Here is a 26,635-nt window from a genome sequence, read left to right on the forward strand (position 1 = left end):
CAAGACAAGCCTGGCCAACATGGTGAAACCCCATCTTTACTAAAAATACAAAAGTTAGCCAGACGTGGTGGGCACCAGTAATCCCAGCTACTCTGTGGCTGAGGCAGGAGAACCACTTGAACCCAGAAGGCAGAGGTTGCAGTGAGCCAAGATTGCATTACTGCACTGCAGCCTGGGTGACAGAACGAGACCTTGTCTAAAAAAAAAAAAAAAGGAAAGAAAGAAAGAAAAGAACATCTGGGGAAAATGACAACTTTTTTTTTATTAGCATGCAGTTTCTTGCGAGTCTCTGTTTTATTATTTTGTGGACCTATATAAACAAAATGAATTTTCATACTTTGAGTTATTCTGTTTTCATATATTTGATTTTATTTTGAGAGAAGGTCTTGCTCTGTTGCTTAGGCTGGAGCTCAGTGGCGTGATCTTAGCTCACTGTGACCTCCTTCAGGCTCAAGCCATCCCCCAAGCTCAGCCTCCCAAGTAGCTGGGACCACAGGTGAGTTCCACCATGGCCAGTTAATTTTTTTTTTTTTTTTTTTTTGGAGATGGAGTCTCACTCTGTAGCCAGGCTGGAGTGCTGTGGCATGATCGCGGCTCACTGCAAACTCTGCCTCCCAGGTTCAAGTGATTCTCCTACCTCGGGCTCCCAAGTACGTGGGACTACACGTGAGTGCCACCATGCCCGGATAATTTTTTGGTATTTTCAGTAGAGACGGAATTTCACCTTGTTAGTCAGGATGGTCTGGATTTCATAACCTCATGATCCATCTGCCTCCAGGTTTTAAAGTGCTGGGATTACAGGCTTGAGCCACCGTCCCTGGCCCGCCGCCAGGTTTTAAAGTGCTGGGATTACAGGCGTGAGCCACCTCTCCTGGCTTTTTTTTTTTTTTGAGACAAAGTCTCTGTTGCCCAGGCTGGAGTTCAGTGGCATGATCTCAGATCACTGCAACCTCTGCCTCCCAGGCAATTCTCCTGTTTTAGCCTCCAAAGTAGCTGGGATTATAGTCCAGTGCCACCAACCCCAACTAATTTTTTTGTATTTTTAGTAGAGATGGGGTTTCACCATTCTGGCCCAGCTGGTCTTGAACTCCTGCCCTCAGGTTGTAGCAGGATGAGCCACAGACAAAACTTCTCAGACACCGAGTTGTAGAAGGAAGGGCTTTATTCAGCTGGGAACATTGGCAAACTACTGTCTTAAAATCCAAGCTCTCTGAGTGCACAATTTCTGTCCCTTTTAAGGGTTCACAACACTAAAGATTTCACATGAAAGGGTTGTGATTGATTTGAGCAAGCAGGGGGAATGTGACGGGCTACATGCGCTGGTGGTCAGAGTGGAACAGAACAGAACAGGAGGTTTCACAATGTCCTTCCATACAATGTCTGGGATCTATAGATAACATCAGTTGCTAGGTAAGAGGTGGAATTTTAATTACTAGGTTTAGGCCAGGCAGGCCAAGGCCTGGTTTCAGGTCTGGTTTTAGGTCTGGTGCCTGGCACCAGGCTGCCTGCTTTTGGTTTCACTTCCTTATTTTTTTCTTAAAACAGGTACTAAGTATAAAACAATATGAGAGGGTCTCTCTCTTACCCTCATTTGAGACTCACTTTTTATTGGTGGGAATTCTCACTCTTATTTTTGCTACTTATGTCTTTTTGTGCAATAGATTGATACTGATTCATATAGTACACTTGTGCTGAAGCATTTTGGTTAACTAAAGTAATGAAGCTTTTTATCATTTGAAGAAGTACAGGTAGCAAACAAGGCAGCAGTAAGCAGGTTTCTATTACTATTATAACTCCTATTATAAGAGTTCTAAATCCTCCTAGTGCTGGGAGCTACTTTCTAAACAGGGCATCAGGGTTGAGTCCATGCTACACTTGTACGGGCACATGTGTCAGTTTTGTCTTTTTTTTTGAGACGGAGTCTTGCCCTGTCGCCCAGGCTGGAGTACAGTGGCGTGATCTCGGCTCACTGCAAGCTCCACCTCCCAGGATCCTGCCATTCTCCTGCCTCAGCCTCTGGAGTAGCTGGGACTACAGGTGCCTGCCACCACACCTGGCTAATTTTTTGTATTTTTAGTAGAGACGGGGATTCACCATGTTAGCCAGGATGGTCTCGATCTCCTGACCTCATGATCCACCTGCCTCGGCCTCCCAAAGTGCTGGGATTACAGGCTTGAGCCACCGCGCCTGGCCAGTTTTGTCATATTTTTAACTATGCCTTTAACTACTTGCCTTTGATTATCTATGTGTAGACAGTAATTATTAAGGATAAATTTCTTTTTTTTTGAGATGGAGTCTTGCCCTGTCACCCAGGCTGGAGTGCAGTGGTGTGATCTCGGCTCACTGCAAGCTCCACCTCCCAGGTTCATGCCATTCTCCTGCCTCAGCCTCCCGAGTAACTGAGACTACAGGTGCCCACCACTACGCCTGGCTAATTTTTTGTATTTTTAGTAGAGACAGGGTTTCACCGTGTTGGCCAGGATAGTTTCGATCTCCTGACCTCATGATCTGCCTGCTTCGGCCTCCCAAAGTGCTGGGATTGCAGGCATCAGCCACCATGCCTGGCCTCTATGAAATTTATTGTGTTCAGTTTACATTGAGGACTGCATGCTTTCTAGTCTGTATCACATATTGGAAACATTTTCCGGTACCTGATAAATGATTTTAGGTTTTTTTGTTTGTTTGTTTTTGTTTTTTTTTTGTTTTTTTGATGGAGTCTCGCTCTGTCACCCAGACTGGAGTGCAGTGGCATGATCTCAGCTCACTGCAAGCTCTGCCTCCCAGGTTCACGCCATTCTCCTGCCTCAGCCTCCCAAGTAGCCGGGACTACAGGCGCCCGCCACCACGCCTGGCTAATTTTTTTTGTATTTTTAGTAGAGACAGGGTTTCACCATGGTCTCGATCTCCTGACCTTGTGATCTGCCCGCCTCGGCCTCCCAAAGTGCTGGGATTACAAGTGTGAGCCACCGCACCCAGCCCTGCCTGGCTAATTTTTTGTACTTTTTTTTTTTTTTTTGTAGTGGGATTACAGGCATGAGCCACCAGGCCTGGCCTATTTTATTATTATTATTTTTTTTTTTTTTGAGACAGTCCTGCTTTGTCACCCAGGCTGGAGGGCAGTGGGGTGATCTTGGCTCACTGCAACCTCTGCCTCCCATGTTCAAGTGCTTCTCCTGTGTCAGCCTCTAGTGTAGCTGGGACTACAGGAGCCCACCACCACACCCGGTTAATCTTTGTATTTTTAGTAGACACAAGGTTTCACCACATTGGCCAGGTTGGTCTCCAAACTCCTGACCTCAAGTGATCCACCCACCTCGGCCTCCCAAAGTCCTGGTGTGAGCCACGTCACCCATTCCCTCTTCACTAATTTTTAATTTACATAATGAATTCTGATTTTGAACCCATGTATTGAGTTTTTTCATTTAGTTACTCTATTTTTAGCCCAAGAGTTTCTGTGTAGTTCTTCATAATTTCTGTATGTTGGTTGACCTTCGAATTTTCTTCATGCATTGCTTTTATCGTTTCTTGAAGCTGTCTTTTATTTCAATGCGTTTCCAACTTTTTGGTGGTTGCGGGTAACGGGGTCTCACCGTGTCCCCCAGGCTGGAGGGCAGTGGTGCGATCTTGGGTCACTTCAACCTCTGCTCTCCAGGGTCAAGCCATCCTCCCATCTCAGTCTGGTGAGTAACTGCGGATGTGTCCTCTCTAGGTTTTTGCTTATAATCTCTGAACTGAAGTTAATTTAAGTGTGTGTGGATGTGATTTGAAGTGTGCAGGAGAGATTAATGGAGAAGCCCAACATGGTGAAACCCAGTCTCTACTAAAAATAGAAAACACTTAGCCAGGCGTGGTCACACTGGCCTGTAATCCCAGCTACCTAGCTGACTGGGGCAGGAGAACTGCTTGAACCTGGGAGGTGGAGGTTGCAGTGAGCCGAGATAGCGCCAGTACACTCTAGCCTGGGTGACAGAGCTAGACGCTGTCTGAAAAAAACAACAGCAACAACAAACAAACAACTAAAAAAAAAAGTTATTCTGTAAATAATTAGGAAGACTAAGCAGCCCCAGAGATAAGACCTTTTGGCATCATTGTCCCTTCTTATGGAGTGATAAAGTAACCTTCCTTGAAGTGTATCAGTCCATCACCTGTCAAGTTGCTGCACCCTATGCACTGGTCTTGAATGGAAAATGTAGTGATTCTGCTAAAGCTTCTCTGTCTTTTCCTATGTGTGTGAAATCTTAACGTCTCCACCTGAGAACGCTGATCCCATTCATTTGAAGTTGATGTTTCCAGGTGGCTATTTCCAAGCTTTGTGTTCAAACTCTGCACTTAATCATATATTCTAAATTTTATTATTTACCTCTGACATCATTGTCGTATTGTAGGAGCCTCACCAGAGAGGGCACCTTTCGCCATGTTGTAAAACTCACATTTGTCAAAAAGATGTGGGTTAGGGTTTTTCCCCCTCCCTCGGGACGAAGCTGATTAGCTGACACAGATGGTCACCTCCATTACCAAGTAAAGCCAGGATGAAGTACGTGTGACCCAAGGGGTTGTCAAGTCCTCTTCCCTGAGGACTGATTAGTGTTTATCTTGAAAACATGTACTTAATGGGTTGATAGAACAGTAACATTTCTTTCTCTCTTTTCAATCTCATAGCTGTTTGCCTTTATTTCCCATCACATTTGAGTCTAAGGTTTCTTTATTAATAAAATGGTTTTTATTTATTTCTCTGTTGTCGTGGAGATAATTACCCATTTGGGGGAAGATTTTTCTTTTGTTTTCAATTATATTTTCTCAACGTTTAAATAGTAAAGAGTAGCCGGGCGCGGTGGCTCACGCTTGTAATCCCAGCACTTTGGGAGGCCGAGGCGGGCGGATCACGAGGTCAGGAGATCGAGACCACGGTGAAACCCCGTCTCTACTAAAAATACAAAAAATTAGCCGGGCGTGGTGGCGGGCGCCTGTAGTCCCAGCTACTCGGAGAGGCTAAGGCAGGAGAATGGCGTGAACCCGGGAGGCGGAGCTTGCAGTGAGCCGAGATTGCGCCACTGCACTCCAGCCTGGGCGACAGAGCGAGACTCTGTCTCAAAAACAAACAAACAAACAAAAAAATAGTAAAGAGTATTCCTTAGGCCATGCAAGGTAGCCACCCCTGTAATCCCAGCACTTTGGGAGGCCGAGGCAGGTGGATTACTTGAAGTTCGGAGTTTGAGACCAGCCTGGCCAGCATGGTGAAAGCCCGTCTCTATAAAAAATACAAAAATTAGCCAGGCATGGTCGCGCGCGCCTCTAATACCAGTAATACTGTAATACTCCGGAGGCTGAGGCAGGAGAATCGCTTCAATCCGGGAGGCAGAGGTTGCAGTAAGCAGAGATCACGCCCCTTCACGCCAGCCTGGGCGACAGAGGGAGACTCCCTCTCAAAGAAAAAGAAAAGAAAAACGTGAAAAAAAAAGTAATAGATTTCTTCCACAAATGTGCTGGGACAACAAACTGGATATCCACACGGAATAGAATAAGGTTAGATCCCTATGTCACACCATCAAAAATTTTATTTGAAAAAGTTTAAAAAGCGAGAGAGAGAGACGGAGAGAGAGGGAGACAAGGAAGGTGGCCTTGCGGGAGGGGGTGTTACTTTGTCGCCCAGGCTGGCCTGGACCCCACGGCTCAGCGATCCTCCTGCCCCTACTTCCTGAGTAGCTGAGACCTCAGGCTCCCACCGTCGCACCCGCGCCCCTGCTACGTTTAAGCAGCAGGTGGTGACCTCACTCCTCCCAGGCCTGAGCACTCCGTCCCGCACCCCAGGCAGTGGCTTTAGGGAAGTCTCTGAAGCTGAGCACAGGGCGGACCCTCCCTCCCGTGTGAATGGAGAATAGAAAGGGAGAGGATTTCTATTCTATTCTTTGGGCCGTCAGCATGAAATCGTATGTTCCGCCCAGGCAGGGCTTTGCATTTCACATTCTAGTTTGCATCCCCGTTCCAGACAATTCCAGGGCTTTTGAATCATGCCTCATACTTCCTGGCCAGTCTCGCCTCCCAAACCCGAAAAACAGAGGCGCTGGGAGCCAGGATGTGAGACACACGGGGCCCGCCACGGCCCCGCCCTCTGCCGGTTCTAAACGGCAAAGTCTCTCCGCCTCGCGCCCCGCCGCTACCCGGCCCAAGCCCCGCCCACCACCTCGCGGGGCCCGCCGAGGCCTGGCTTCTGTCCTGCGCGCGCAGATTCTCGCAAATCTGGAAGCGGATCTCGTGGAGTGACGGTCACACCGCGGCGGTGAGTTTCGCTGTTTTGTATTATCTGCACTTCCCAGGTCCTCAGCGTTTCTGTCCCTGGGACCTAGGGTCCCCACGGATCTGGAAATTCTCTCCCGTCTGCACCCAGAGCAAATTGAGACATCCCCGTGAGAGTCCGGAAGTCGCTTCCTTTTGGGTCTAAAGTCGCCCTGAGGCTGGTCCCATCCCCAGTCTTTCTGCTGTAGGGCAATGTATACACTTCTATCGCGTAGTGGTTTTTTTTTTCTCAAAATCATTTTCAGACCCCTCCCGCCCCGCGCTTTTTAACGTCCTCACTCGCGAAGTGGATTCCTGCCCTGGGCACCTCCCAGCCTTGCCCTTGTCCGCCCCTGAAGCACAGCGCCGCGGCCCGTGTCCCAGGGAGGCCGCGTCCTCTGCTTTGTCCTGGGATCCTGCAGACCCCACCCTTGTCCTCAGGCGCCGTCGCCCTCCACCTCCCTCCTCGTGCCGGGCCCTGCTGCTCCCCAGGTCTCTCCTCCGCAGTCACCGCTTCTCCTGAGCCCGCGTCGGGGAGGTGCCCAGGGCTTGTCCTGTGACACAGGGTGTTCTTGTCTGCCCAGCTCCAGCCCCTCGAAAATGCGCTTCTCCAGGATGCAGGCGTCTTACTCCAAACTCTCCTGTGATTGTGTGGGCCAAAGGGATCAAGAGACAGACAGCAGTAGAAAACCTGAGACAGAGAAAAGAAGAATGAGAAAGACCCATAAGAGAGGGCAAAGTAGAGGATGGGTGAGGGATTTGCCAAGAGACAGTAAAAGTGAAAAGAAAACGATAAGAAAGCAGGAGGAGAAAAGCAACTGGAGAAATGTAGAGAAAAGCTGGATGTACAAAGAGATGAAGGACAGCAAGGTAGGGAGAGGGGCAGCAAAGAGGGAGGCTCATCAGAGTGAGGGAGAGAGGGAGGGATTTGGAGCCAGGGCAGACAGAGCAGAGTGGTGCTGGTGGCAAGGAGAACAGAGGGAGAACCACAGCAGGGAGGACACCTGGGGATCTGGGGCTTAGATGAGTGGGGATGAGGGTTTAACAGGGAAGAGAGAATGTAACAGGGAGAGCAGAGGAGGCACTTAGATGGGAGAAGAGGCGGAAATATTTGTGTTAGGGTAAACTGAAGAATGGAGAGACCAATATGAGAGAAACAGAATTGTTTATTTTAGGTACCCACTGGCTCAGTGGATCCATATCCAAAAAGCTGAGCATTGAACAAAGACAGAGCGAGGTTTTTATAAGTGGCCTTACAAAAGCAAAACAAAAGCAGTTAATTATACAGTGACAGGTCATGTAATCTATAGCATATATCTTGTGACCTTGCATAGCCAGTGGCCTTGTAGCTGCATCAAAGGAAAAACAAGAACTGACTAAATACAGACATCTGTAAAACATAAAAATGCTTAAGAAGCCTGGAAAAAGAGTAACAGTAAAATAATCTTTCTCTCTTTTTTTTTTTCCCTTCAACCTTGCTCTGGAAGGTGGGGGTGTCTGGAGCCCATTCGTTTAGACTTGGCTATTCGGACAGCGTTTTGCTGTAACCGTCCTTGATGTGAGCTTGATAGGCAGAAGAAAACTTGTTCTTTTTCTTTTTTATTTTTAACTCTTGCCTTGCCACATTATGGGCCTTAGCTTTTACTTTTCTTGGAGTGAATAAATGCAATACTTATTATTTTTAAATTTCTGTCTCATGTAGAGATAGAGGATGATCAAAAGATTGGGGAGAAGAGCAGCAAGACGTTAAATAAGTTACGAGGTGGAAGAGAAGGAATAGAGGGAAGAAGGGGATAAACAGCAGGAGAGGAGAGGGGTACAAAATGAGGAGCAGAATCCCGGGGGAAAATAAAACAAGAGCTAGAGAGAGAAGGGGAGAATGAGACATATGTACAGAATTAGGGAAGGAAGCAAAGTAATGAAGAAAGAGAGGCTGGGTACAGTGGCTCATGCCTGTAATCCCAGAACTTTAGAAGACTGAGGCAGGGGGATTGCTTGAGTCCAGGAGTTCTAGACCAGCCTGGACAACATAGTGAGACCCTTATCTCTGCCAAAAAAAAAAAATTAATCAGGTATGATGGTGTGCACTTGTAATCCCAGCTACTCTGGAGGCCGATGTAGGAGGATCACTTGAGCTCGGGAGGTCCAGGCTGCAGTGAGCCAAGATCATGCCACTGCACTGCAGCCTGGTCAACAGAGTGAGACCCTGTTTCCAAAGAAAAGAAGGGGTGGGGGGACTTTGGGATCAGATGAGTAGGTGAGTTTATTGGATATGATTAGTTGTCACATGTTGACTTCTGTGTATATAATCTAGTAACTTAAAACTTCCTTAAATTATAAAGATGAGATTGAGAATTTTAAAATTCCTGTCTATGAGACATGTACATTCTGTAAATCTTGGCATCAGAGGTTAGCTTCCACTTGGAATCCCTATTCAGCCAGAGGGCAGTGACTTATTCAGTTGTGAGTCACTCTCTTCCCTTTTCCCAGGGTGGGGTAGGACGGGGGCAGTGAAGTGCGACAAAAATCACTTTCTGTTATTACACAATAATTAATATTTTGAGACAGGGTCTGGCTCCATCACTCAGGCTGGAGTGCAGTGGCGTGATCTCCTCTAACTGCAGCCTTGGCCTCCTGAGGCCAAGCGATCCTCCTACCTCAGCCTCCTGAGTAGTTGGGACCTCACACATGAGCCACCAAGCCCAGCTAGTTTTATATATATATATAATTTAAAAACGGGGTTTTAAATTCCCAGGCTGGTCTCAAAATCCTGGGCTCAAAGGATCCTCCTGCTTTGGCCTCCCAAAGTACTGGGATTACAGGGTTGAGGCACTGTGCCTGGCCTACATAGTACTTTTTTTTTTTTTTTTTGAGATGGAGTTTTACTCTTGTTGCTCAGGCTGGAGGGCCATGTTGCAATCTCAGCTTACTGCAACCTCTGCTTCCCGGGTTCAAGCAATTCTCCTGCCTTAGCCTCCTGAGTAGCTGGGATTACAGGCATGCACCACCACTCTGGGCCAATTTTGTATTTTTAGTAGAGACAGGGTTTCTCCATGTTAGAGAGGCTGGTCTCAAACTCCTGACCCCAGGTGATCTGCTCACCTCGGCCTCCCAAAGTGCTGGGATTACAGGTGTGAGCCACTGCACCCAGCCCATAGTACTTTCTAAAATGGACATCACAGCCAGGTGTGGTATCTCATGCCTGTAATCCCAGCACTTTGGGAAATCGAGGTGAGCAAATCACCTAAGGTCAGGAGTTCAAGAGCAGCCTGGCCAACATGGTGAAATGCCGTCTCTATGAAAAATACAAAACTTAGCCAGGCATGGTGGCGTGCACCTATAGTTCCAGCTGCTCAGGAGGATGAGATACAGAATCACTTGAACCTGGGAGGTACAGGATGCAATGAGCTGAAATCATATCACTGCACTGCAGCCTGGGTGGCAGAGCGAGTCTCCATCTCAGAAAAACAAACAAAAAAAAAATAAAAGGGATATCAAAAGTGCTTTTGTTCTTGTTGTGTAATAGATTTTTTTTTTCTTTCTGGTTTCTTATTTATATATATATAATATTTTTGCAGTTGGAGTTTGAGAAAAATCTTAGTTTTAAGAGTATCTTTTTTAATACATAATCAATTCTGAAAGATGCTTTTGTGGCATCCTATAACCAGCTCACATCATTCCTTTCTGTACATGTATACGTTCCAGTTATGTTCCCGTTGACCTCAGAGCTTGTTAGATTTTTTTTAAAACAATTTAAAAATAGTTTCGGTTTGAAATTAGTTGCATCCAGTTCAGATCGAGGTCTGCATGCTTTCTAGTTTTTATTATTTATTGGAAACCTTTGATACCTCATACAGAAGTTTGACTGTTTCCGTGTGTACCTGGTAAAGATGTCAGTGACCTTTCACCTTAACATCAAAATGTAGTTTAACCAGTTAGTCTATTTTTCAGTTTTCTTTCCTCATGTCATTGATAAAATCTTGAGCTGAGAGCTATTAAGTGCATGTTTCCCTCAAGGCCCTCTGGTGCATTTGGACAAATGTTGAAAGATGGGTTGGCTTGGCATGGAATGCTGTTCCAGAAGCACTCCTGTATTTTTTTTTTTGACAGTTACACTCTTGTTCCCCAGGCTGGAAGTGCAATGGTGTCATCTCAGCCCATTTGCCTCCAGGGTTCAAGCGATTCTCCTGCTTCAGCCTCCTGAGTAGCTGGGATTACATTTGCCTGCCACCATGCCTGGCTCATTTTTTGTATTTTTAGTAGAGACGAGGTTTCACCATGTTTGCCAGGCTGGTCTGGAACTCCTGACCTCAGGCTATCCACCCACCTCGGTCTCCCAATGTGCTGGGGTTACAGGCGTGAGCCACCGTGCCTGACCACCCATATATTCTTGATTGAAACAATTTGCTTACGTCTTAGTTCTACAGCTGACCTTCTTTCCCTGTTTTCAAGGTCAATAGCTGTGTGTTCACACTTCTGCATTTTATGAATGTTACTGTGATTTTTTTTTTTTTTTTTAAGGAAGAATTGGGCTGGGCGCGGTGGCTCACGTTTGTAATCCCAGCACTTTGGGAGGCCGAGGCGGGCGGATCACGAGGTCAGGAGATCAAGACCACGATGAAACCCCGTCTCTACTAAAAATACAAAAAAAATTAGCCGGGCGTGGTGGCGGGCGCCTGTAGTCCCAGCTACTCGGAGAGGCTGAGGCAGGAGAATGGCGTGAAGCCAGGAGGCGGAGCTTGCAGTGAGCCGAGATTGCGCCACTGCACTCCAGCCTGGGCGACAGAGCGAGACTCTGTCTCAAAAAAAAAAAAGGAAGAATTAACTGTCAGGAATCAGTGGCATCAGAACCTTGTAAAGGAAGTTTCTTTAGCCCAGGTATGTGAAAGATGCTTCTGTAATTTTCAAGGATAGGGGTGATAAAGACCAACCCTTCCCGTTAGCCCTTCCAGGCCTCCATGTAAGAATCCAGACACACCTTCTCACTCATCTCAGACCTTCTCAGGGGAACTTGGTGAAAATGTCTCCGCTCTGAGCCCAGTGAGCCTCCCTGCAACTTGGAGATGAGGGGCTACACCAGAAAAGCTCAACCCGAGTGACCCTGGCCCCTGAAATGATTGGCAAAATAGAGTGTGTGCCTGGGTGTGGCTTTTCTTCTGGGAGAGGGAAGTGCCCAGTTGTAACTAGAATTTTAAATGGGATACAGTACCCCAAAAATGAAGAAAAGCAGAAGAATGTAAGAAACAGAGGGGTAGACTGAGACACAGAGACCATCTTCAGGGCCTTTCTCTGTATGAGAACATCACAGCGAAATCTAAAGTGGGTCATGTCAGTCCCTGGCAGGGAACCCTCCACCAGCTTCCCGTGTTCCCCAGGACAAAAGCCCCACTCCTCACTGTGGCCCCACAGCCCTTTGTCCAGGGCCCCCGCCAGTGTCCAGACTCCTCCTGGGAGCTTGTCCTCATCTCATGACTCCCTCTGCCCCAGTCACTTTTTTTTTTTTTCCCCAAACACCAAACTCTTTTCTGTCTCAGGCCATTGTCCCTGCTCTTACCCTATGTCCCTAAATGATCACGGCCCTGTCCCTTTCTCCTTCTTCAGGTCTAGGCTCAGGGCTGTCTCCCAGGCCCGCCCACCCCCATCTCAAGTTCCCTCTGCCCGTCAGTCTCTATCATGTTACACAGGTTTTATTATCTCTGCATCAATCATATCAGAAGCGCTTTTTTTTTCTTTAAGACAGAGTCTCACTCTATTGTCCAAACTGAGTGCAGTCTCATGATCTTGGCTCACTGCAACCTCTGTCTCCTAGCTTCAAGCAATTCTTGTGCCTCAGCCTCCCAAGTAGCTGGGATTACAGGTGTGTGCCACCACACCTGGTTAATTTTTGTATTTTTATTTTTATTTTATTATATTTTATTTTTGAGTCTCACTCTGTCACCCAGGCTGGAGTGTAGTGGCGTGATCTCGGCTCACTACAACCTCCACCACCCGAGTTCAAGCAGTTCTCCTGCCTCAGCCTCCCAAGTAGCTGGGATTTCAGATGCCCACCAAGTCAGGCTACTTTTTATGTTTTTTTTTTTTTTTGAGACGGAGTCTCACTCTGTCGCCCAGGCTGGAGTGCAGTGGTGCAGTCTCGGCTCACTGCAAGCTCCACCTCCCGGGTTCATGCCATTCTCCTGCCTCAGCCTCTCCAAGTAGCTGGGACTACAGGCGCCCGCCACCACGCCCGGCTAATTTTTTGTATTTTTAGTAGAGACGGGGTTTCACCGTGGTCTCGATCTCCTGACCTCGTGATCCGCCCGCCTCGGCCTCTCAAAGTGCTGGGATTACAAGTGTGAGCCACCGCGCCCAGCCTACTTTTTATGTTTTTAGTAGAGATGCGGTTTCATGATGTTAGCCAGGCTGGTCTCGAACTCCTGACCTCAAGTGATTCAGCAGCCTTGGCCTCCCAGAGTGCTAGAATTACAGGCATGAGCCCCTGCATCCAGCCCAATTTTTGTATTTTTAGTAGAGACAGGGTTTCACCATGCTGGCATGGCTAATCTCAAATCGTGACCTCAGGTGATCCACCTGCCTTGGTCTCCCAGTATACTGGGATTACAGACAGGAGTCACCACGCTCGCCCAGAAACACCCTTCTGCGTGGATTACTTTGTGTGTTGTGTCTCCCTTACTTGAAGGACGCACAGTTCCCATCTTGGCCACAGAACAACTGCTGCACCTACTCTGAGGTTGTAGTTTAGATGCTGAGGTGTCGTTAGGGAAGACTGAGGGCCTGGGGCAAGTGCGAGGATGGCCCCACATTTCTTCTGGAAATTTGAACTCTAATTGATCTGAACTTCCTGTGGCAATCTGTTTTAGTCAAAATAAGAGGAGAAGGCCTCACTAATGTCAGAAAGCCCTACAGACCAGACCCTGTGTCCTTAGGCAGTGCCGAGGCATCCCCATTTTTGTCATGTGTGTCACTGCCTCACTCCAGCTCCCGGGTCTCTGTGCTCTGCATACCGCCAGGGCCTAGTTTGGCCATCATGGGCAGGGGCTTTGCCACCAGCAGGTGATGCGCTCAGAGTCAGGGGTCCTAGATTCCCTTCAGGAAGGGTGGGGAGAAGGTCAGGGACCTGAGGGGCATGAAGGACACACTCCTACACAACTAGTTCTGTTCCGGAGGAGCTGGAGGCTCCATGACTTCAGGAAAGATTCTTCCAAGGATCAGAGTGCAAACAGCACAGTGAACTGCAGCCCGAGGGCCACCTCCTCCTGCCAGGCCAGTGGCGATGACTCTTACTGGCTTTTCCTTGCCTGTCATGGCACGTGAGCGCACACACACACACACACACACAGTCACAAGGCAGCTGAGGAGCTGAGGGTCAAGTCAAGATGCCATAATGTAAATGTGGGGCTGGGCATGGTGGCTCACCCCTGTGATCCCAGCACTTTGGGAGGCCATGGCAGGTGGATCACTTGAGTTCAGGAGTTTGAGACCAGCCTGGCCAACATGGTGAAATCCCGTCTCTATTAAAAATACAAAAATTAGCTGGGTGTGGTGGCACATGCCTATAATCTCAGCTACTCAAAAGGCTGAGGCAGGAGTATCACTTGAACCCGGAAGGTGGAGGTTGCAGTAATCCAAGATGGCGCCACTGCACTCCAGTGTGGGCAACGGAGTAAGACTCCATCTAGAACAAAAAAAGAGAGAGAGAGAGAGAAGGTGTCGCTCTGTGGCCCACGTCTGGAGTACAGTGGTACAATTCTAGTTTACAGCGGCCTTGAACTCCTGGGCTCAAGTGATCCCCACTTTAGCCTCTCAAAGAGCTAGAATGATCAGCATGTGTCACCACACATAGCTAAGTCTTTTTCATGTTTGTTGAGATGGAGTCTCGCTTTGTTGCCTAGGCTAGAGAGCAGTGGTGTGATCTCAGCTCAGTGCAACCTCTGCCTCCCCAGTTCAAGCAATTCTGCCTCAGCCTCCCTAGTACATGGGACTACAGGCACACACCGCCATGCCTAGGTAACTTTTGTATTTTTAGTAGAGATGGGGTTTCACCATGTTTGCCAGGCTGGTCCCGAATTCCTGACCTTGTGATCTGCCCGCCTCAGCCTCCTCCTCAGCCCGCCCAAAGTGTTGGGATTACAGGCATGAGCCACCACTTCCGGACTTATTTTTTATATTTTATTTTTATTTTGCTGTCCAGGGTGGAGTGCAGTGGTGCAATCATAGCTCGCTATAGCCTTGATCTCCTGGCCTCAAGGGATCCTCCCATCTTGGGAGAATACATGGATGGATAAGTCCATGGTTACATAGAAAACACATCATTTTCGCCAGGCACGGTGGCTCACGCCTGTAATCCCAGCACTTTGGGAGGCCGAGGTGGGTGGATCATGAGGTCAGGAGATCGAGACCATCCTGGCTAACACGGTGAAACCCCGTCTCTACTAAAAATACAAAAAATTAGCCTGGCGAGGTGGCGGGCGCCTGTAGCCCCAGCTACTTTGGGGGCTGAGGCAGGAGAATGGCGTGAACCTGGGAGGCGGAGCTTGCAGTGAGCCGAGATCGCGCCACTGCACTCCGGCCTGGGTGAAAGAGCGAGACTCCGTCTCAAAAAAAAACATCATTTGCAATAAGTTTTATTTTTTATAATAATTGTAATAATTTTAAGTATTTTTCATTGTTGTCAGCTATCACAATAATGAGTTAATAGTAAAAACAGGCCAGGCACGGTGGCTCATGCCTGTAATCCCAGCACTTTGGGAGGCTGAAGAGGGTGAATCACAAGGTCAGGAATTCAAGACCAGCCTGGCCAAGATGGTGAAACCTTGTCTCTACTGAAAATACAAAAATTAGCTGGGTGTGTTGGCAGGTGCCTGTAGTCCCAGCTACTTGGGAGGCTGAGGCAGGAGAATTGCTTAGATCTGGGCAAACGAGGTTGCAGTGAGCTGAGATTGTGCCACTGCACTTCAGCCTGGTTGACAGAGTGAGACTCCATCTTAAAAGGAAAAATAGTAAGGATTGTACAGGATTACATTCATGCCTGTGTGTGTCCATTCAGTGACCTTGTAGGATGCTCTGTGTTCTTACCCTTGAACCTATTTCATGTTCTCTCCAGTAGATAAACCTGTGTCAGTTTAGCTTTGAAGCTGTATCTGTTACTTAGGTGGTTATATTAAAATCTGAATCCCAGACATCTGGATTCAGGTGCTCGTGTTGACATTTTTAGGTATTAGATTTGTGGCAAGTTTCCTAGAGTGTGTGTGATGCAGTTGTCTGCAAGTACAGATCTTTCTTCATGGGATAGTATGTTATTTTATGGCTTAAGACTTGGGAAGCACTTACAACAGTGTATGGCACATGGGAAGCATTCAGAAATGTTAGTCATGGCTATTGCTATGATCACGACAGTTTTCAGATGCAGACTTTACTCTCTTTTCTTTTCTATCATATCCATTGGACTTTGTCCTCTCTGAGACACCACTTGTATTTCAGCCCATCTAGGTAATGAATATCACCTGGTATGTTGAACATACTATCTGTAGAGAAACTCTGTGTTTGCTTTTTTTTTTTTTTTAAGACAGTTTCACTCTTGTTGTCCAGGGTGGAGTGTAGTGGTGTGATCGCTTCTTACCGAAACCTCTGTCTCCAAGGTTCAAGCGATTCTCCTGCCTCAGCCTCCCAAGTAGCTGGGATTACCAGCATGTGCCACCACACCTGGCTAATTTTGTATTTTTAGTAGCGACAGGACTTCTCCATGTTGGTCAGTCTGGTCTCGAACTCCCAACCTCAGGTGATCCACCCACCTCAGCCTCTCAAAGTGCTGGGCTTACAGGTGTGAGCCACTGTGCCCAGCCCCCATACATGCTTTTGATGTACATGTCATTGTTTTCTGCAGTGATGACCCTCCTATCAGTCATGGACAGCTTGTTAGGCACTCCCCTATGGAGCGGGTTTGCATAAAAACAGAAAATTCATGAAGAACACTTTGACTATTATGACTGAACATCATCCTGCTCTAGGCAGAGATGCCCCTGGAAACCCTGAGCAGAATTGTCGCCGTGGACCAGGGTATGAGCTAGAAAGCATGACACTGACAAGTGTTTCCAGCTGTCATGCTTTTTTTTTTTTTTTTTTTTTTGAGATAGAGTCTCCCTCAGTCACCCATGCTGGTGCAATCTGTGCTTATTGCAACCTTCTGGGTTCAAGCGATTCTCCTTCCTCAGCCTCCCTTGTAGCAAGGATTATAAGCATGCACCACCACACCTGGTCAGTTTTTGTATTTTTAGTAGAGTCGGAGTTTCACCTTGGTGCCCAAGCTAGTCTTGAACTCCTGACCTCAGGTGATCCACCCACCTCGGCTTCCCAAAGTGCTGGGATTACAGGCATGAGCCACCATGCCTGAGCCATTCTGGTTTTTGAGGAGCATCATAGAAGTGTCTCTCACTGGCATTGTGACAATGTTCATCCCATAAACTAATGATCATCTTCTCTAAACAGCAGTCAATGGTGTTAAAATTCCTCCTACTGAGGATGTCATTTGGGCTCACAGCCTCACATGAGGCTCTTGACTGAACTGTTGTTCATTTCACATTTTTCATACCAATATGTGCCATTGCTCATTTTTAACAAGAAAAGCTTTGTTAAATTTGTTGTAGAATCAACCCTGTAAGAGATAGGGTTTTCATCAATCTTATTAAGGGAGCTTGTGAGGTTGAATGAAATCCCCATATTTTAGTGTTTGTTTCTTTTTTTTTTTTTGAGGTGGAGTCTTGCTCTGTCACCCAGGGTGGGGTGCAGTTGTGTGATCTCAGCTCACTGCAACGTCTACCTCCTGGGTTCAAGTGATTCTCCTGCCTCAGCCTCCCGAGTAGCTGGGATTACAGGCATGTACCACCACACCTGGCTTAATTTTTGTACTTTTAGTAGAGACAGTTTCACTATGTTGGCCAGGCTGGTCTCGAACTCTTGACCTCAGGTGATCCACTCACCTTGGTCTCCCAAAGTACTGGGATTACAGGCATGAGCCATGCCCAGCCTACAAGATATTTTTGATGAAACATTTTTGTTGAGTTGGTGTCTCCATGAGGATATGAGGCCCTGGCATTTGCTAATCTGTCACCTTCACTTTTCATGTCTCATTTTTTCCAGAGACTGTGTTTAAAAGTCCAGGGATATGACTTCAAATAATATAGGAAGCAGGAAAACAGACACCCTTGTTTTTATATAAGAAACAAGATTTACTCTCAAGGTTTTTTTTTTTTTCTTTTTTTTTTTTTTTTTTTTTTGAGATGAAGTCTTGCTCTGTTGCCTAGGCTGGAGTGCAATGGCGCAATCTCAGATCGCTGCAAACCCTCTCTCCCAGGTTCAAGTGATTCTCCTGCTTCAGCCTCCCAAGTAGCTGGGATTATAGGTGCCTGCCACCATGCCTGGCTAATTTTTGTATTTTTAGTAAGACGGGGTCTCACCATCTTGGCCAGTCTGGTCTTGAACTACTGATCTTGTGATCTACCTGCCTCAACCTCCCAAAGTGCTGGGATTACAGGCATGAGCCACTGAGCCTGGCCTTACCCTCTAATTTTCATATGCAGATATTTTAGTTAGCACATTATTGTTTTTCTTCACTAATTTGACCAATCACATACGTAGGCAACAATCTCCATCTGGGTTTGTTTTCTTTTCTTTTCTTTTTTATTTTTCATTTTGTTTGTTTTTTGAGACAGAGTCTCACTCTGTCACCCAGGTTGTAGTGCAGTGGTGCGGTCTCGGGTCACTGCAACCTCCGACTCCCAGGTTCAAGCAATTCTCCTGCCTCGGCCTCCCAAGTAGCTGGGATGACGGGAACGTGCCACCATGCCCAGCTAACGTTTTGTATTTTTTTAGTAGAGACAGGGCTTCAGCATGCTAGTCAGGCTATTCTCGAACTCCTGACCTCATGATCCACCCACCTCCACTTCCCAAGGTGTTGGGATTACAGGCATGAGCCATCGCATCTGGCCTGGCTCTGTTTTCACAAACTGATCTCTACCTACTCAGCTAGGCGATCATTCTTCACGCCCATGGTCTCCTCCATTGCTGTACTCTTCATAGGGTTTACTCATTTTTTCATGTCTATACACAATTCTGCAATCTACAAAGGGGATTTTGTTGAGTATACGTTTGACACTGGAAATCAGAGGCCATTTAATTTAAGAGATGTAAACTGCTTTCACCTCAGACCACCATACTGCTGATTTTTTGGATCTCTTTATCTTTCTTTTTTTTTTTTTTTTTTTTGAGATGGAATCTCACTGTGTCACCCATGCTGGAGTGAAGTGGCCACATCTCAGCTCACTGCAACCTCCACCTCCAGGGTTGAAGCAATTCTCCTGCCTTAGCCTCCTGAGTAGCTGGGATTACAGGCATGCACCACCACACCTGGCTAATTTTTGTATTGTTAGTAGAGACAGGGTTTCCCCATGTTGGTCAGGCTAGTCCTGAACTCCTGACCTCATGATCTGCCTACATCAGCCTCCCAAAGTGGTGGGATTACAAGCGTGAGCCACTGCACCTGGCCTGAATCTCATTCATTATTGTCCCTTGCCCATATTGTAATTTGCATAGTTAACCTTCAGTCAATATTTTACCATTTGCTAAATTAGTTCCACTTGTCTCCAAGCTCAAGATTCAGTCTATCCTAGTGGAATTATATTCCCACAGATGTGCATGCACAAAGTTCACTCCTACATGCCCATTACTTCCTGCCCTCCACCCTTGCCCTTCCTTTCCTGGCCTTGCCTCACATGGTGCATTGGTCTGGATGCAAATACTATTTCTTTCCAGCCTATTGATTTTGCAATGCTGAACACCCCAATTTCCCCGTGAGCCCCTCCCCTCCAACACCACTCTCCCTAAGTCAAGACCTTATTCATCCACTGGACAAAATTATAGGAGGCTGCCTAAATCAATGTGTGCAGGGCATGATGACTCAGCTCATGATCCATGAGGGATGGCTTTAGAACCACTGTCAGCAGCGCAGCTCAGCCCTTGTGTCCCAGCTCAGCCCTTGTGTCACCCTTGATGTATTTCTTTTTTTTTTTTTTTTTTTGAAATGGAGTCTCGCTCTGTCGCCCAGGCTGGAGTGCAGTGGCGCAATCTCGGCTCACTGCAAGCTCCGCCTCCCGGGTTCACGCCATTCTCCTGCCTCAGCCTCTCTGAGTAGCTGGGACTACAGGCGCCCGCCACCACGCCCGGCTAATTTTTTGTATTTTTAGTAGAGACGGGGTTTCACCGTGGTCTCGATCTCCTGACCTCGTGATCCGCCCGCCTCGGCCTCCCAAAGTGCTGGGATTACAAGCATGAGCCACCGCGCCCAGCGCTTAAACCTTTAAAACAATTTTTTTAACCATTTAATATAGGTAAAAATCTTGTTTTTATGCCTCCTTATAATCCTTTTACCAAAAGTATATTTTACTTTCCTTGCACATCTTGCAGCATAAACTGTTTCTTCAATAGTTTTACATTCAGGAGGCCTAATTACTTTTAAATTATACGACATTTCTTCATAAATTCCCTTTTATAACTTTTCTTTTTTCACGACTTTGACAGACAATTCTTCAACATGCCTCAACTTTCTGACTTGTTGCAAACATCCTTTTCTTTAAACAACCAGTTAATTTATTTTAGGACAAGAATTTACCATATAACACTCTTTTTACATAAATTCTTCTTCCTCCTTTTTTTTTTTCAAAAATGATAACCGTTCTTTTCCAAAGTGAACTTCCTTCATGTCTGTGAACTAGACTGCCTAAGGCCACAAGATTAGAAGTTAGGATATGTTACACTGTTAACTTTTATTTATTTTATTTATTTTTTTTTTTTGAGACAGAGTCTCGCTGTCGCCCAGGCCAGAGTGCAGTGGCGCGATCTCGGCTCACTGCAGGCTCTGCCCCCCAGGGTTCGCGCCATTCTCCAGCCTCAGCCTCCCGAGTAGCTGGGACTACAGGCACCTGCCACCTCGCCCGGCTAATTTTTTGTATTTTTAGTAGAGACGGGGTTTCACTGTGTTAGCCAGGATGGTCTCAATCTCCTGACCTCGTGATCCGCCCGCCTCGGCCTCCCAAAGTGCTGGGATTACAGGCATGAGCCACTGCGCCCGGCCGAACACTGTTAACTTTTAGCAAACTTTACTTTTGTTGAAAACCTTGTGACTTTGGGATTTCAATTCTTTGCTATTAATAAGACCTCATTCAGTCCATATTAACTTAGAATTGGCATAGATGGCTCCTTCCTGATTCTGTAAGTACTTTAAGGTTTGGCTGAGTGCAAACAGCTTGCATATTTGAGCAGACCAACTATTATGCAATTTTCCTAACTCTGCTTCTGCAAAAGTTTCCTTATGGCATACTGAATACCCATTGTGTCTTTTTCACTCAGTCATCTGGGAGGAACCATCTATCTTCCTGTATGGAAGGGAGTTTCTCCTAAGTCTGGTCAGACCTTTGTATGGTAATTAATTAAGACTTAGATCCCCTGTTAGAAAACCTGCGGGGTTAATGGAATTTTCAGTGGTTAATGTTAAATCATCTTTTTCTATCAGAAGAGCCTCATGCTTGAAGATTCTTGAGTTGCCAGGCGCGGTGGCTCACGCTTGTAATCCCAGCACTTTGGGAGGCCGAGGCGGGTGGATCACGAGGTCAGGAGATTGAGACCACGGTGAAACCCCGTCTCTACTAAAAATACAAAAAATTAGCCGGGCGTGGTGGCGGGCGCCTGTAGTCCCAGCTACTCGGAGAGGCTGAGGCAGGAGAATGGCGTGAACCCGGGAGGTGGAGCTTGCAGTGAGCCGAGATCGCGCCACTGCATTCCAGCCTGGGCAACAGAGCGGGACTCCGTCTCAAAAAAAAAAGAAGATTCTTGAGTCAATAGGATACATTTTTGCTTTTTTTTCTTTCTTTTTTTTTTTTTTGAGATGGAGTCTCACTCTGTCACCCAGGCTGGAGTGCAGTGGCGCGATCTCGGCTCACTGCAAGCTCCGCCTCCCGGGTTCACGCCGTTCTCCTGCCTCAGCCTCTCCGAGTAGCTGGGACTACAGGCGCCCGCCACCACGTCCGGCTAATTTTTTGTTTTTAGTAGAGATGGGGTTTCACCGTGGTCTCGATCTCCTGACCTCATGATCCGCCAGCCTCAGTCTCCCAAAGTGCTGGGATTACAAGCGTGAGTCACCGCGCCCTGCCTTTTTGCTTTTTTTTTCTTTTTGACTTAGGATAGTTCTTATTTGATGAAGTGTGCTCACAATGAGGTTTCCTCTAAAAGTTATTTTTCTGTTCTGTTAGCAAAGCAGTTGCCACTACAGATTGAATGCATTTGGGCCATCCGTGGTTTACTGGGTTAAGGATTTTTGATAGGTAGGCTACGGGTTGTCAGTGGCCTCAGTGCTTTCGGGATATGCCCTTGTTTACACTGTCAACAGGGTGGTATTGAAGTGTTACAGGGTCATGGAGAAGACCTTCAATTATCCATTATAGGTTTTAAACTTACCCTGGCTTTTAAAGGAATAGGGTACACTGTTTTCTCTTTACTACTGTCTCTCTCTCTCTTCTGACTCTCTGTCTCTTTCTCCTTCTTTCTTTGACACCCTTTTTGTCTCTCTGTCTCTTTCTCTCTCTCTCTTTGACTCTGTCTCTTTCTTTTTTTTTTTTTTTGAGACAGAATCTCACTCAGTTGCCCAGGCTGGAGTGCAGTGGTGCAATCTGGGCTCACTGCAAGCTCCGCCTCCCAGGTTCATGCCATTCTCCTGTCTCAGCCTCCCAAGTAGCTGGGACTACAGCGCCCGCCACCACGCCCAGCTAATTTTTTGTATTTTTAGTAGAGACGGGGTTTCACCACGTTAGCCAAGATGATCTCAATCTCCTGACCTTGTGATCCACCCACCTCAGCCTCCCAAAGTGCTGGGATTACACCGCACCCGGCCGGATGACTCTGTGTCTCTTTCTTTCTCTCTCCTTCTTTCTGATTTCATCTTCCAGCTTCTCGTTCCTCTCTGCTGTTCTTTCCCTGCCTCTGCCAGCCACTTATGCTGTTCTCCCCTCTCCTTCCCCTTCCCCTAGGGGAGGAACTGTCAGGAGTGGAGCTACTCTTTCTTCCCCTGAGAAGAAAGGAAAGGGGGGTTCTGAATATTTTTCTGACTACTGGAGGTTTGTGTGAGGTTCAACCCTCTGAAATTTGTGGAAGGCTCATTCCCTCAAACCAGGGGTGTCTTGCCTTGCCTGCCCTGGAGGGCTCAACCCCTCAAACCAGGGGGTGTCTTGCGTTGCCTGCCCCGGAAGGTTGATCTGTTTCCTCCCTTTCCCCCCTAAAGGTCCTTGCACACTTCCCACTCGAGTTGTCCTCTCTGGACACTCCCGCAAGAAAGAATTAGGCCCCTTAGTGTTGATGTGCCGGTATAAATCCCACAGCAGGATCCGCCCTAAGCCATATGAGGTAGCTATGGAACCACAGAGAGGACCCACTCACTCTGTCCAGCAGTAGGACTTGTCACCATCCACATAAACAACACCGCAAGCAGGGTTGTCTGTGATCATTCATGCACACACACATTCAGCCCTCCAGAATTCGACCATCAAGGAAGTACTTTACCAGCTCCTGCAGCTTCTCTTCCGTTGGTCTGTGCACAGAGTCATCGCCGCGGTATGTGAGGATCGTTTACCTCAGGTTGCCGGCTTGTTTATTTCCACATTGCTGAGAGTTCAGGTTATTCTTTGCACTGGGTGGGTAGTGATTTCTCACCCCTGAGGCTGCCACAAGGGGGTGGGACACAGCTCCTCACACGATAGAACCAGAGACCGCCCCTGGAGGGGCATGTAATCACTGGCGACCCTCCAAATTGTTATAAATAAAGTTTTGGTGCCACAAAAGAAATAGCACTCGAATATGAAATTTTCTTTTTTTCTTCTCAGCAAGGCAATATACTTCTTTTTTTATTTTTCATTTTTTTATTTTTTGAGACAGAATCTTGCTCTGTCACCCAGGCTTGAGTGCAGTGGCACGATCTTAGCTCACTGCAGGCTCCGCCTCCCAGGTTCACACCGTTCTCCCACCTCACCCTTCCAAGTAGCTGGGACTACAGGCACCCGCCACCATGCCCGGCCAATTTTTTTTTTTGTATTTTTAGTAGAGATGGGGTTTCACTGTGTTAGCCAGGATGGTCTCGATCTCCTGACCTCGTGATTTGCCCACCTCAGCCTCCCAAAGTGTGGGGATTACAGATGTGAGCCACCGTACCTGGCCAAGGCAATTTACTTCTATAGAAGGGTGCGTCCTCATAGATGGAGCAATGGTGAATGCACACTTGGGCAAGGGAAGGGAAGGGGTTATTACTCCAGACGCATGAGGCCTCTGCTGCTGTGTCATTCCCCTATTGGCTAGGATTAGACCGCACAGGCTAAACTAATTCTGATTGGCTAATTTAAAAAGAGTGATGGGGTGAGTGGTTTGGTGGGAAAAATGGTTATGGAGTGAGTCAGCAGGAGAATTATTCAGAGTGGAGCAAGTAATCAGAATGAGTCAGGGTGGAGCAGGTGATTGAAAAAGGTTGCTTTATGAGGAAGTTAAGTTTATTTTTTTGTTGTTGTTGTTTTTTTTTTTTTTTTTTGAGACGGAGTCTTGCTCTGTCACCCAGGCTGGAGTGCAGTGGCGCGATCTCGGCTCACTGCAAGCTCCGCCTCCCAGGTTCACGCCATTCTCCTGCCTCAGCCTCTCCGAGTAGCTGGGACTACAGGCGCCCGTCAACACGCCCGGCCAATTTTTTTTTTTTGTATTTTTAGTAGAAACAGGGTTTCACCGTGTTAGCCAGGATGGTCTCGATCTTCTGACCTTGTGATCCGCCCACCTCGGCCTCCCAAAGTGCTGGGATTACAGGCTTGAGCCACTGCGCCCGGCCAGGAAGTTAAGTTTAAAAGTAGAAGGCAAATAATTGCACATACTGACATATCGATTCTTTGAAGAGAAATTTAGAACTCATATCTAACAAGTGCAGCATAAAATAACAAATGTAAGGAACAACTGGGCAATTTATATGCACTGTTACAAGGTCAGTGCTTTTTTTTTAATCACTTTTTTTCTTATTGAGACGGAGGAGGGAACTCTGGGGTAGAAGGTCTTACTTTGTCGCCCAGGCTGGCCTGGACTTCCCAGCTCAGCAATCCTCCTACCCCTGCCTCCTGAGTAGCTGGGACTCCTGGCTCCCACCACCCCACCCACATCCCTGCTGTGTTTAAGCAGCAGGTGGTGACCTCACTCCTCCCTGGCCTGAGCCCTCTGCTCCACGCCCCAGGTGGTGGCCCTAGGGAGGTCTCTGGAACTGAGCACAGGGTGGACTCTCCCACCCCAGTGAATGAAGAATAGAAAGGGAGAGGATTTCTAGTCTGTTCTGTGGGCCGTCAGCATAAAATTGTACATTTGGCTCAGGCAGGGCTTTGCATTTCGCATTCTAGTTTGCATTCCTGCCCTAGACAACTTTGAGGTTTCGGAATTAAATTGCTAAAATTAATTTCAATAGTAAGGAACTTTCCTGGATCTAATTACCACCCCTTGTTGACTTCTCAGGGAGGTACTGTTTCGCTGGCTCCTGAGCTGCTGCAGCCTCACTGGTGGGTTTTGCCTCCAAAGCCTGGAAAACAGAGGCACGGAGAGCGAGATAGAGGGAAGCTCAGTCCCTGACCCCTTCATTCCCCTGCAAACCCCTCACAGCCCAGGCCTCTTCTCCCCCGCCCTGGCCTCACTCAGGCCCCACTCACTTCTTTGCATCCCTTCATGGCCTTGCTCAGGCCCGGCTCACCTCCTGGGGTTCCCCTCCCCCAGTCCTGGCTTTTGTCCTGCTCTCATTGGCACGGACCCAGAAGCAGATGGCGTGGACTTAAAAGTTCCTGTTAATTGGCCTTAGATTCCCTGCCCCTATTTTTTATTTTTTTATTTTTTATTATTTTTTTTTTGAGACGGAGTCTTGCTCTGTCGCCCAGGCTGGAGTGCAGTGGCGCAATCTCGGCTCACTGCAAGCTCCGCCTCCCGGGTTCACGCCATTCTCCTGCCTCAGCCTCTCTGAGTAGCTGGGACTACAGGCGCCCGCCACCACGCCCGGCTAATTTTTTGTATTTTTTAGTAGAGACGGGGTTTCACCGTGGTCTCGATCTCCTGACCTCGTGATCCACCCGCCTCGGCCTCCCAAAGTGCTGGGATTACAAGCGTGAGCCACCGCGCCCGGCCTGATTCCCTGCCCCTAGACCCAGGACCCAGTGGTTTCTTCTTCTTTTTTTAATTGGAGATGGGGTCTCACTTTGTCACCCAGGTTGGAGAGCTGTTACAGGATCAGAGCTCACCGCAGCATAAACCTCCTGGGTTCAAGGGATCCTCCTACTTCAGCCTCCAGAGTAGCTGGGACCACAGCTGCATGCCACTGCATAGGGCAAATTTTTGTGTTCCTCATAGAGACAGGCTTCCTCCATGTTGCCCAGGCTGGTCTCGAACTCTAGGGCTTAAGGGATCCAGCCGCATCGGCCTCCCAAAGTGTTGGGATTACAGGCATGAGCCACCACACCCAGCTTGTTCTTAATTAAAAAAAAAAAAAATAGGCCTGGTGTAGTGGCTCACACCTGTAATCCCAGCAGTTTGGAGGCTAAGGCTGGCGGATCACCTAATGACAGGAGTTCGAGACCAGCCTGGCCAACATGGTGAATCCTCATCTCGACTGAAATACAGAAATTAGCTGAGCATGGTGGTACATGCCTGTAATTCCAGCTACTGGGGAGACTGAGGCAGGAGAATCACTTGAATCCAGGAGGCGGAGGTTGCAGTGAGCCAAGATCCCATAACTGCATTCCAGCCGGGCAACAGAGCGAGACTACGTCTCAATAAAATAAAGTAAAATAAATAACCGCTTCTCAAATAAGCTTTGGTAAAATCTTACGAAGTCACGTCATCTTTTTCCAACTATGATATGTGTTTTGAATTTTCTTCTTTGGCCCCACATTTCATTAGATGTATATTTTTTAAACATTTTAAAATCGTTTTTCTCTGAAATTTATTGTGTTCAGTTTACATTGAGCACTGCATGCTTTCTAGTCTTTATTATGCATTGGAAACATTTTCTGGTACCTGATAAATGATTTTAGGTTGTTTCAATGTGTACTCCATAAAGATATCAAGGAAATTTTTTTCTTTATGCTAACATCAAAATTTAGTTCAGGTAGCCGATTACTCCATTTTCTTTCCTCATGTCATCTGATTAAATGGTGAGCTGTGAGCTTCTAAGTAAACATTTTCCTCAAGTTCCCCTGGTCCATAATATTCTTTGCAGATGTTGAAGGATGGGCTGGATTGACTTGGAACCTTGTTCCAGCAG

This window comes from Symphalangus syndactylus, chromosome 13 (genome assembly GCF_028878055.3).
Source record: "Symphalangus syndactylus isolate Jambi chromosome 13, NHGRI_mSymSyn1-v2.1_pri, whole genome shotgun sequence".
NCBI lineage: Eukaryota > Metazoa > Chordata > Mammalia > Primates > Hylobatidae > Symphalangus > Symphalangus syndactylus.